General features: G+C 31.0%; 1 long non-coding RNA gene across 2 annotated transcripts; it reads left to right on the forward strand.

Moving 5' to 3' along the window:
- Nucleotides 1-3,952: 3,952 nt before the first annotated feature.
- LOC143223795 (uncharacterized) lies at nt 3,953-9,931 on the forward strand. Of its 2 annotated transcripts, none has more exons than XR_013013077.1 (2): nt 3,953-4,291; nt 6,994-9,931. It is a non-coding gene; the product is annotated as an uncharacterized LOC143223795 (long non-coding RNA). The 2 variants fall into 2 exon arrangements; XR_013013078.1 differs by having other exon boundaries at nt 9,506-9,931.
- The last annotated feature ends 510 nt before the right edge of the window (nt 9,932-10,441 follow it).

Consider the following 10,441-nt stretch of genomic DNA (forward strand, 5'->3'; position numbering starts at 1 on the left):
CGAAAATGAAAAACAAGTAAACAAAAAAACAATAATGTTTCCATTAAGTGGCCATTAGAGATGCAATCAGTGGTGTAAAGAAAACCCACTTGTAGAGAAATATTTTTGCAAAAACGGCTCGTTTGGGTTGAGAAAATATTTTGCATAGAAGAGCGAACAACGTTTCGACTATCTTCGGTTATCGTCAGGTTCACAAAGAAAGAGGTAACTGACCGGTAGCTGACCACATGTTTGGAAGGGGTTGTGTAACTGAGTGTCGGAATGTAGAGGGCGGTATTAGATGTTTGAATATATAATTTATATATTTTATTATATTAATATAGGTATAAAGACGTTCCTTTATATTGGTTTATTTTGGGTTTTAGTTGTTGTACAAGTAAGGCTTCTCTAATTTTGCGTTTCTTTGTGTTTGTTTCTTTATTTTGTATTTGAGTGTTTTCTATGGTTATGTTGTGTTTATTTGACTTGCGGTGTTTAAAAACGTGTGAAGGTGACTTTTTATGTTCTTTGAATCTGGTTTCCATTTTTCTACTTGTTTCTCCAATATAAAAGTCATGGCAGTTATCACATTGTATTTTGTAAATAATGTTGGTGTGATATTTGTCAGTGTAGTTTTTACATAGTATAGACCTCAGTTTTGTGCCGGGTTTTTGAATACATTTGGTATTAAATGGAATGTCATATTTTGTTACTAGGTTTTGCCAAATGTTGGTTATTTGTCTGCTGATGTCAGGAATATATGGTATGCAGCAGCATATGGTTTCGTGATTTTTTTATTCGTGAGATGTATTTACTTTTGTTGGTTGATTTTGCTTTCTGTCTAGGTGTGTGCGTATAATGTTTTCTACGGTTTGTGGAGGAAACTTATTGATGTTGTTGAAGTATTGTTTTATTTTGTCTAATTCATCGTTAATTTTATCTGGTGAGCATAGTTTTATGGCTGTGTTTATTTGGTTTCTTAGTATGTTGAGTTTTTGTTTTGTTTCATGTGCTGAGTCCCAAGGAATGTGTAGTCCAGTATGGTGATTTTTCGGTGGATTTTTTGTTTTGAATTGTGTGTCGGTTCTTGTAATTTTGAGGTTAAGAAATGATATTTGATTGTTTCTTTCCTGTTCACATGTGAAGTTAATGTTGGGATGTATAGAGTTAATGTGATTAAAAAATGCTCTACATTCCGACACTCAGTTACACAACCCCTTCCAAACATGTGGTCAGCGTCCGGTGAGTTACCTCTTTCTTTGTGAACCTGACGATGACCAAAGAAGGTCGAAACGTTGTTCGCTCTTCTATGTAAAATATTTTCTCAACCCAAACGAGCCGTTTTTTGCATATATAGAGATGCAATCAATTTCTGAACTTGACATAGTAAGCGCCATCTATTGATAGTTAGTCTGGTATGATGACTTCACAATAAAATGTCGTTAAGTTTAACTTCATACTTTTTCTTCCTATCTCTTTTCGAGTTGATATATGATTGAAATTCTATACAGTTCAATCTTATCGCATTTAGTTTACTTACAACTTTCACTGTATTTTTGTCGTTAATTTAACTTCGTATTATTCTTTCTGAAACATTACTTAGATACAATAGTTTTTTTATGTTCATCTGGCCATTTCTTTATTATAAGTTATTTATTCAAAATTTATATGTGGAAATTCAACACGTATTCCTTCATATAAAAATATATTTCAAACAAAGAAATTTTTGACAACAAACAGTTGCTAATCCATATTTTGAGTTAATTAATTATTGAAAATCGAACGTTATTTTTAATAAAAGCGTAATTCTTCTTTGTCAGTTTTACAAAATGAACCTATTTAGTATATTAAAGTCCCCCGTAAAACAGCAGTATGCCTACGAACTTACACTGCTATTAACCAGATTTTGATACTCGTGGTGGTCTGATTGAGTATTTTTGTTCTTAATAACAAAGAAGCAAACAAATCATACTTTGAAAGTTAGTGTATTAAAATAATGTGTATTGATGTATTATATATCTAAGATACAAATAAACTATGAATTGGATCATTGTATACACTGTGTTTTTCCTAATGAGGCTGGTTTCTTTAATATATATTGCAAACACATCTTAACTAGTTCTTCATAAACAGTCACATTGTTCAAAATCATGTTTTGCTTAACATTTATTTAAATAGCCGACAGATGACACTAGAAAACAGGGAATAAAGCCAGTTTGTAACAATCTGTCACATCATTACCATCATGCAAGTCATTTCTTCTTAAATTTATAGCTCCTTTTATATCCAAATTATGAAATGAAACCAAAGTAACAGATGGGAAGTTGGAATGTTTGTTTGGTGTTCAAGAACTTTATTGAATAATAACATTTTCCAGAGTAGCGACTATAATGAGAAAAAATGAAGGACTAGCAAGGTAATCTCTCCCTCGTTATCTGTCCCTGTTAACCTGAAGATCTAAACTCGAAATGTTGTTCTCTACTTTATTTTAATAAAAGTTTTAATACCCATACCGACCGCCTTTAAAATACATTTTTACTTCAAGTGGGTTTCTCGTCATCATGGATCATTAAATGTCTTTTCTTGCAGGAGTGACAGCTGTGAATTCACTCAGGATGTTCCAAAATAAATAGATGTATTTTATATTGGCATATGTAGACGTATTTCAGAGAGATATAAACGTTTGATGGTTCAACGATGTATTCACTTTTGCTTACCTCATACATGATAAGTTTATCAAAGTTTAACATACAGTGGTGTCGTTCAGCACTGATGTTAAATTTTTAACTGTAAATGCTTCCTTTAACCTTGTTGTCCATTCATCTGTCAACGAGTCTATTATTTTAAATTTACAATCTGATACCATATTTGGCGATACTTATATCTAGACTACAGGTAGTTTAGAGATATTGCAATGATAATATTATGTTATTTTTGAACTGTAGATCTCAACAATATACAAAATTATGAGTTTTTAGTTTAATGTTTGTGTCTTATAACTCACAGGTCTTATTTTAATATCGATGGGAACTCACACATAACTTGTAAGATATAACAAATAAATGTTTCCTTTCTCTGTTTCTCGTGCCAGTCTGATACCAAGGGAATGTTTGTACTTTATTCATATCTGTCTGTTAAAAGTCGTTGTTTTACATTTTTATCTATTGACGTCCACTTTCTTCATTAATTCTGTCTCAGTTCAAACCCGAACTGTGTGACGTAATATTAGAGTTATGTGTCTTGACCAATGTCGTGATATTAAATACTGCTTAGTGTAGACATTATTAATCAGTTTATTTCGCAAGTTAATATTCTATGTTTTTTAGGTTTTCTATTATAAGAGAGTAAAACTAACAGCAGGAAAGGTGGTTCTGGTGAGTCAGGATAGTAGATCTCACTATCAGATTATTCAAGTGCTACATGGGATATTCTGTGCTGAAGTTTGTTGGATATAAAGATTAGTACTGAAAAGTATCCCTGTAAGATGAAAATATGATCTACCTTGAAGATATTCCCACTCCAATGACCAACCAGCCAGTAAAATCTGACTTGGGATTTGCAGAATTCTATAAGAATGTCATAAAAACAGGCCAATTGGATAGGCTAACAATTGTAATTTCGTCTATATTTGTCAGTCCACATTTTATTTATGATAACTGAGGAATGCAGTGTCCGGTAAAGCGCAAAACCATTAAATCGAGGTAGTTACAGTTAAAGTAAAAATACGTTTCTGAGACTAAGATTCACACTGGTCAGCACTTTTAATATACTTTCAAAATATCATCTGTTTATAATGAATGTTAGATTCTTTGACTAAGCTAATAAATTCTAAATTGTTTTTGTATAAATCAGCAAACTGTTCTTTAAAGATACTTTATAAAATATCACTAAATTAACTATTTTTTTACTGTGTTATTTGATGTTAAGAATAATGACAGTGAGATAATTACAAACAGTTTAGGTAAGGAACATTTGGAGAACTCATCATTATAATGGTCATGATTTTATTTAAAAGATCTAGTTGGCGATACCTGAATTCACTTCCGCTCAGGGAGAACACACCATCTAACACTTGTGTACCTTCATACGAGCTTGTAGAAAGTGCGATAACCACAAGGTGACTATTACATTTTAAGAATTAGAGGTTCCCCATTTAAGCCATAAAATGACTTGAAATGTTTGGGCAGATGAACTGGCCAGTTATGTAGGTTTGTAGATGAACTGAGGACAGTTTTTGTATGTAGTGAAAGACACTTTAAATTTTCATCTTGCAGAGGGGCTTTGTCATGATATGAAAGACTGTTTAGAGCAGGTATTAATTTTAGTTAATTTAAGAATTCGTATTTTATGATTATTTAGTCGTTTCTTTATTATAACAGAGTTAAAAGCAGGCAATCATTAGAAGTAGTCTTTGTAATTCACTGATATTGTGAATATAGCGAGGACACGATTTAGTTATAAAAAATATAGAATATGAGAAAAGGAGGAAAAAGCAAAAAACAAATACCAGAATAAAGTCACAGCTAAGAAAATGTTCAACGTGAAGTTAACCTTCATTAGAAGTGATAGGCCTAACATTTAATATGTCAGAGTAAGACTAACAATAGAAAAAGAAAGGATAATAATAATAATATATTAAGTAAAACATAGTTTTAATGTAATTTATCCAGATTGAGTGCACTTTTTAAGGTAATTTAACCAGCCTGAGTGCACTTTTTAAATTCATTTAACTGGTCTAAGTGCAATTTTTAAGGTAATTTAACAGCCTGAGTACACTTTCAAAGTAATTTAAGTGGTCTGAGTGCACTTTTTAAGGTAATTTGACTGGTCTTTCCTTTTCTCTAATTTATTGAACATCCCTCCAAGAAATAATAAATGTAATATAGACTTAATTTTTATATCTCCCATTGTTATTTCCCTACAAACCCTCAACTAGATAATCAAACCCACCTATCACATTCCATCTTTCACAAAATTTCTCTTTAATGTTTCATACATTATTACCTTACACAACACTGTCTGTATTGTCATTTGAAATTACATTGTAGAGCTTAGCTGAATTTCTTCAAGGATATTGTTACACAGTTAGAAAGCCAGAAAATTATGACAGTGTTTTCTGTGTGTTATTATTCTGTGATATTATTTGCATTATTTATTGTAACAGTACCATTAATATATAAAAAGGTAAGCTTAAGTTTTCTGACAAATACAATAAAAAATGCAGAAAAGACAAAGGTGTGTGCTTTATTCCATTTCTTAATGTTTATTTATTTATTTATTATTATAACAGTAAGTAAAATGTAAAAATAGAAACTTATGAGGTAAAAAATAAAATAGATTCTTCTTAACAGAGTATGCTTGTGAGTAGCTCATGGATTATATAATTTAAAACGTTAATGTTCATTGTATATTTGTTCAGTGATTTACAACTTGTGTGGTATAATTATTAGTTACACAACATTCAATGCACACTAAACAAATAAACAGTTCTAGTACCTTGTTACAACTTTATATCATTCTAGAAAGACAAAGGGTAATTTATATTTATTTCAGAATTTATACGGTGGTAACAAAGTAAGTTTAAATCCACCAACCCCAGTATATGTTATGGTGGATAAAATAAGAAAAACATCACAAAGTGTTTCTGAAAAGAAAAAAATGTCACATATATTTAGAAACATTTAGTGATTATGCAAATAAAGTTTCAAAAGTTTTAGATAAAGAAAAATATTTTAATTTTTAAATCAAAATCACTTTACATTTGCACCATTCACCCACGATCTTAATCCTTATATTTATGGACAAAGTTTTAGTGAAAATCCTCAACTGAAAATTTTAATTGTTTTTATTTACAAAATACTTGTAACGTTTACTGTATACCAAGTTTCGTGAAACCACATTAGGTACTATCATTGTGCATATACATTCATAGTTACATTGTGGTTACAAGCTTATGTTAAATACACAAAATCAGTTATGTATTTGTTAATTTCAGTGTCTGCTTTATATCTTCTGTATCATTATTCTTCTGTAAACATGTAAAATATGGCAGTGAACTTTGATTATAAGAGATATTGTTGTAGTATTTGTACTTCTAATAAAACATAAACAATATATTTAAAATTTCTCTTGTTCTACAGAGAAATTTTGAAAGAGATAAATGAATGGGAGGAGTGGTTGTATCGTGCCTTAAGGTGTTTACCTTTGTAGTTTTAACTGTTTTATTTTTCTTATGAATTTCAATTGAGATTTTTTATTTTTAACAGAATGTTTTTTATTGATATACAGCTATCATCAGAATTACCATACTTTTCTGAATATTTAAAATACATTGATTTCACAATTACAGGAAGAGACCTAATAAAAATCCATTGTATTTATTAATGACCACTAGATGGCAGCTGTGTTGTTCCAGGCAACTAGAAAAAAAATTATACCAAATACTTTGTGAGCTTCTTTGTAAGTTAAATCTGTAAAGAAATGTTTTGTACAAATATAATGTTCAAGAGACACAAAAAGTGGTGGCAAAAGAAAATTATAAACTAATTGTGAGGGGAGTTTTAATGTAGTTGTTTTATTAAGTAAAACTTTTAATTCACTGTTTAATAATATTTCATCCCTGCAAGAATGTGTCTGTGTATAAATATTTAATACATGATTTAAATATTAAAACAAAATAAAATGATAAACTTTAAAACAGCAGGTCTTAATGAACTAAAAGTTTGTATTTCTGTTAAATCTAAAAATTGTAGCTAATATGAACCTGTTTACATTAGGTAATCTGACTTTCTCTGTTAACACATTTATAGTTTTATATTTATTTCAAAAACAGAACTGTTATTGACAGTTTCAAAAATATGTATAATTTTACTAAATACATTTGAAGGGTAACCTTTTGAAAGTGCTCAGGTTATAGGGTTTTTGTCACTTTATAGAGCTTTGAGTTAAGCATTTAAATTACTGTTTTATATATTTATATGTAGAAAATTATATATTTTATAAACTGATATATAGGAAATTACAATGCAGAAGAGTCTGATCAGAGAGTAAATGTATAAGACTCAAGAGATTGTGTAAGAAGTCCTAGTGGTCAGGAAGCATCCAGTAAAGGAAAGTCGTGTGTTCTAGACCAAAGGATTCCTGAAAGAGTTAAAACCTCTCACAGAGAGAGAGAGAGAAGAAGTTAAGGTCTTCCTGACTTCCCATTCTACTGTGGGTAGTAAAGAACTTCTCCAACTTTACGAAAAACCCATCTCAAGCAACTTCTTGAATGAGTTTGTTTGTTTGCTTTGAAGTTAAGCAAAAAGCTACACAATAGTCTACTTGTACTTTGCCCACCACAGTTATAAAATGACCAGTTTTTAGTGTTGTAAGTCTGTACACATGCTGCTGTGCCACTGGTGGATTCTTGAAGAAATAAGTAAATGCGGGTTGCTGACTTGGCCAAAAAAAGTTAGTAGTAGCAGCCAGTTGACTGTGTAATTGTGAGTCTGAGGGCTAAGTAAGTGAAAATGACATGCAAAAAATTATACTTCTTGGCAAAACATGAACTGAGCTGAAGAAAGACCAAAGGGCAGTGCCCAGAACTGGAAGACAGTACCATTGTGGATGAACCAAAGAAAAGGATGTCACAATGGAGCAATTGAGATGTGAAGATAGGTGGCCAACAAACTGAACTTGGTCATTCAAAGTTCTGAGGAAGAAACTCACTAAAATGAGAAGTAGAACTCCATAGCGAAGTGAGGTATCTCAAGAAAGGTGTACAGTCAAAACAGATCTACAATGAGTTTCCAATATTCCATATTTTTTGGATAAAAGAAATAAATAAGAGGAAAATTCCTGTTGAGTTGTCTTAGAGAATCTTGAACAAACTAAACAAAACAAATGGAAGAGATACAATCCTGAGGAGGAGGGAAAGAGATCTGGGAAGTCATGAAGGGTTGCCAAAAAGACACATAAGTAAACATAAAAAGAGAAGTATTTAATACTAACAAGTGAACATAATATAAAAACTTTTAGTATTTACAAAGTAAATAAAATAGTAAATCTAGAAATCAATGAAATTTGAATGTAAAACATAAAACAAAACATAAGATGCAATATCAATAAAGCCGGAGATAAAAGACCCTTCACTACGAAATACAGAAGTTTATCCAAATAACCTATAACTCAAAGGACATAAAAGCACACCAATTTCAAAACCATGAGAGTAAAAGGCACCCAGTTAATCATAACATTTTCACTTAAATCTATTCCCAAATTAGATGTGACTAGTTGTAAAAAATAACTGATCTTCAAATGTAAATTTAAACACAGGTAACCTAGATGGTGTAACAGGTTTACCATTATACATTTAATTTACTAACCTGTGTTTATTATAGTATAGTGTTTTTTATGCATGCGAAATTATTCATTGTTCACTGAGATATTCTTGTTGCATCAGTCATCAAGTCCTTTTTCACTTTACTTTTGTCATTTGTGTTGACAAATGCAGGGTGAGTCCTTTATATTGGGCTTCTATATTCAAGCATTCCAGCTCAGTCATGAATGTCCGTTCTTTTCCCATGTCTTTATTATTATTGCATTCTATTTTCAGCTGTACTACACTGGTCTCAAGTGACTATTTAAGAGCTGGTCAGTCATCAAAAACACTTTGAAGTAGAGTTAAAACAGTACTTAAAGACTGATTTTATAAGCCTCCATGTTTCTTTTGTGATGATTTCCATTAAAAATCTGAGTCACTGTCACACTACTGTACAAACTTGTGTTTTGTCATGCCTGGTTTATTACACTTCCATGAATTTTCCTTCCCAAACATCTCAGGGCATGCAAGACTGGGTGGAAAATATTGGCTGAACACAGATCTTCCCTTATAATTTTGTCACCCTGTCATTTTAATCAGAGCTTCAAATTTACACTTTTCTCTGTCTTTATTATAATTATATGTTTTATAGGGGCTTTCTACAAGAATTACTTGAGATGTTTTCTTGTGATGGCTGGAATGGGTATTGAAACTAATTAAATTAAAGTACAGAACAGTGTTTCAACTGTCTTAGACAATCTTCAGGTTAACAAAGAGAGTTTGCAGCTATACTAAAAACATTGTTCTGTACTTTATTTCAATTAAAGTGTTAATACCTATACCATCTGTCTTGAGAATACATTTTTACTTCAAGTGGGTTTCTCATCATCATGAATTACTTGATGTGACTCTAGATTATCTGTAATAAGAAAGCCTAACGTTACTTAATCAATGCTTAAATAAGTTTAACAACAAATACCACATTCTGTCTGAATCACTTTACTATAGATAAAACTTTTATTGACATGGAAATAATTCTAGCAGCAAACCTTGTCAACAAAACCACAGTGTTCTCAGGGATGCATTGAAATGGTGTCATATTTGACATATCTGGTTAGTAAAGCTTAGCAAATCAATATTTCATTATGTGTGTGACAGGTTCTTGTCCATAAATTGTGGTGACATATACGTCGATGTTAATTGTCATTTCTTATTTCCATGCAGATGGTCTGAATTTCAAAATGGATGCCCTGAACATTAACAGAAAATCTGTCAGTAATGAATCAGTGTGCCATTTGGATAATTTTTAGATATTGTTGCCAAGAATCTAGCCAGAAAAATATCAAACTTAGAATTTGTGACACCAGCAAGGAAATTATAAAATTTTGTTTGATATAAAAATGAATTGTTTTCCAGTTAATGTTGCATTATAATTTTTCAAAATTTACAGTAAAGTAATTATGGATGTTTAATCAGTTTGGTTCTGCCTGAATATGAATTAGGTTATAGTGAACATTTATTCTGTGATATGGATTAGATAATGATTGGCTAAAATGTTTTCAGTTTTATTCTCAGATGAATTTTCTCATACTTTTAAAAAAGTTTCATAAATATTACAGCTTTGTTTACAGAACTTGTAGACAACTTGAACTCCTTTGTTTTCTGTTTTCAACCCTTATTGTGCTTAACCTTGTTCCACTGGTTTTCATTACAGAACTGGAATCATCCATACAAGCATGTTCTTTTTCTTTAATTAATACAGTTTTTGCAAAATGTAAAGCTGGTTAAGAGACACAAATAATTATTTCATAACTCTGAAAAAGTCAGGAACTCTAACTCTGAACATTTTAAATTAAATATTTCAAACCAATTTTTAAAGTTAAAGTTAACAATAACCATTTCTTTGTTCAGGATTAAGCACAATGGGCTATCTGTGCTCTGCCCACCATGGGTATCAAAATCCAGTTTTTAGCAGTGTGAGTTCACAGACATACTGCTGTGTCACTATTGCAATAAAATTATTGCAACCCACATTTACAATGTCTGCATATAGAGTAACTTATCAACTATAGCCTCAACTGCTGGTTCAAACAAAGGTATTGTCATTTCTTCTGGGTATCCAGTGTCTTTTGCCAAGCCACCTGTGACAGAAAATGACTG

The sequence above is a fragment of the Tachypleus tridentatus genome, chromosome 8 (genome assembly GCF_004210375.1).
Source record: "Tachypleus tridentatus isolate NWPU-2018 chromosome 8, ASM421037v1, whole genome shotgun sequence".
Taxonomy (NCBI): Eukaryota; Metazoa; Arthropoda; class Merostomata; order Xiphosura; family Limulidae; genus Tachypleus; species Tachypleus tridentatus.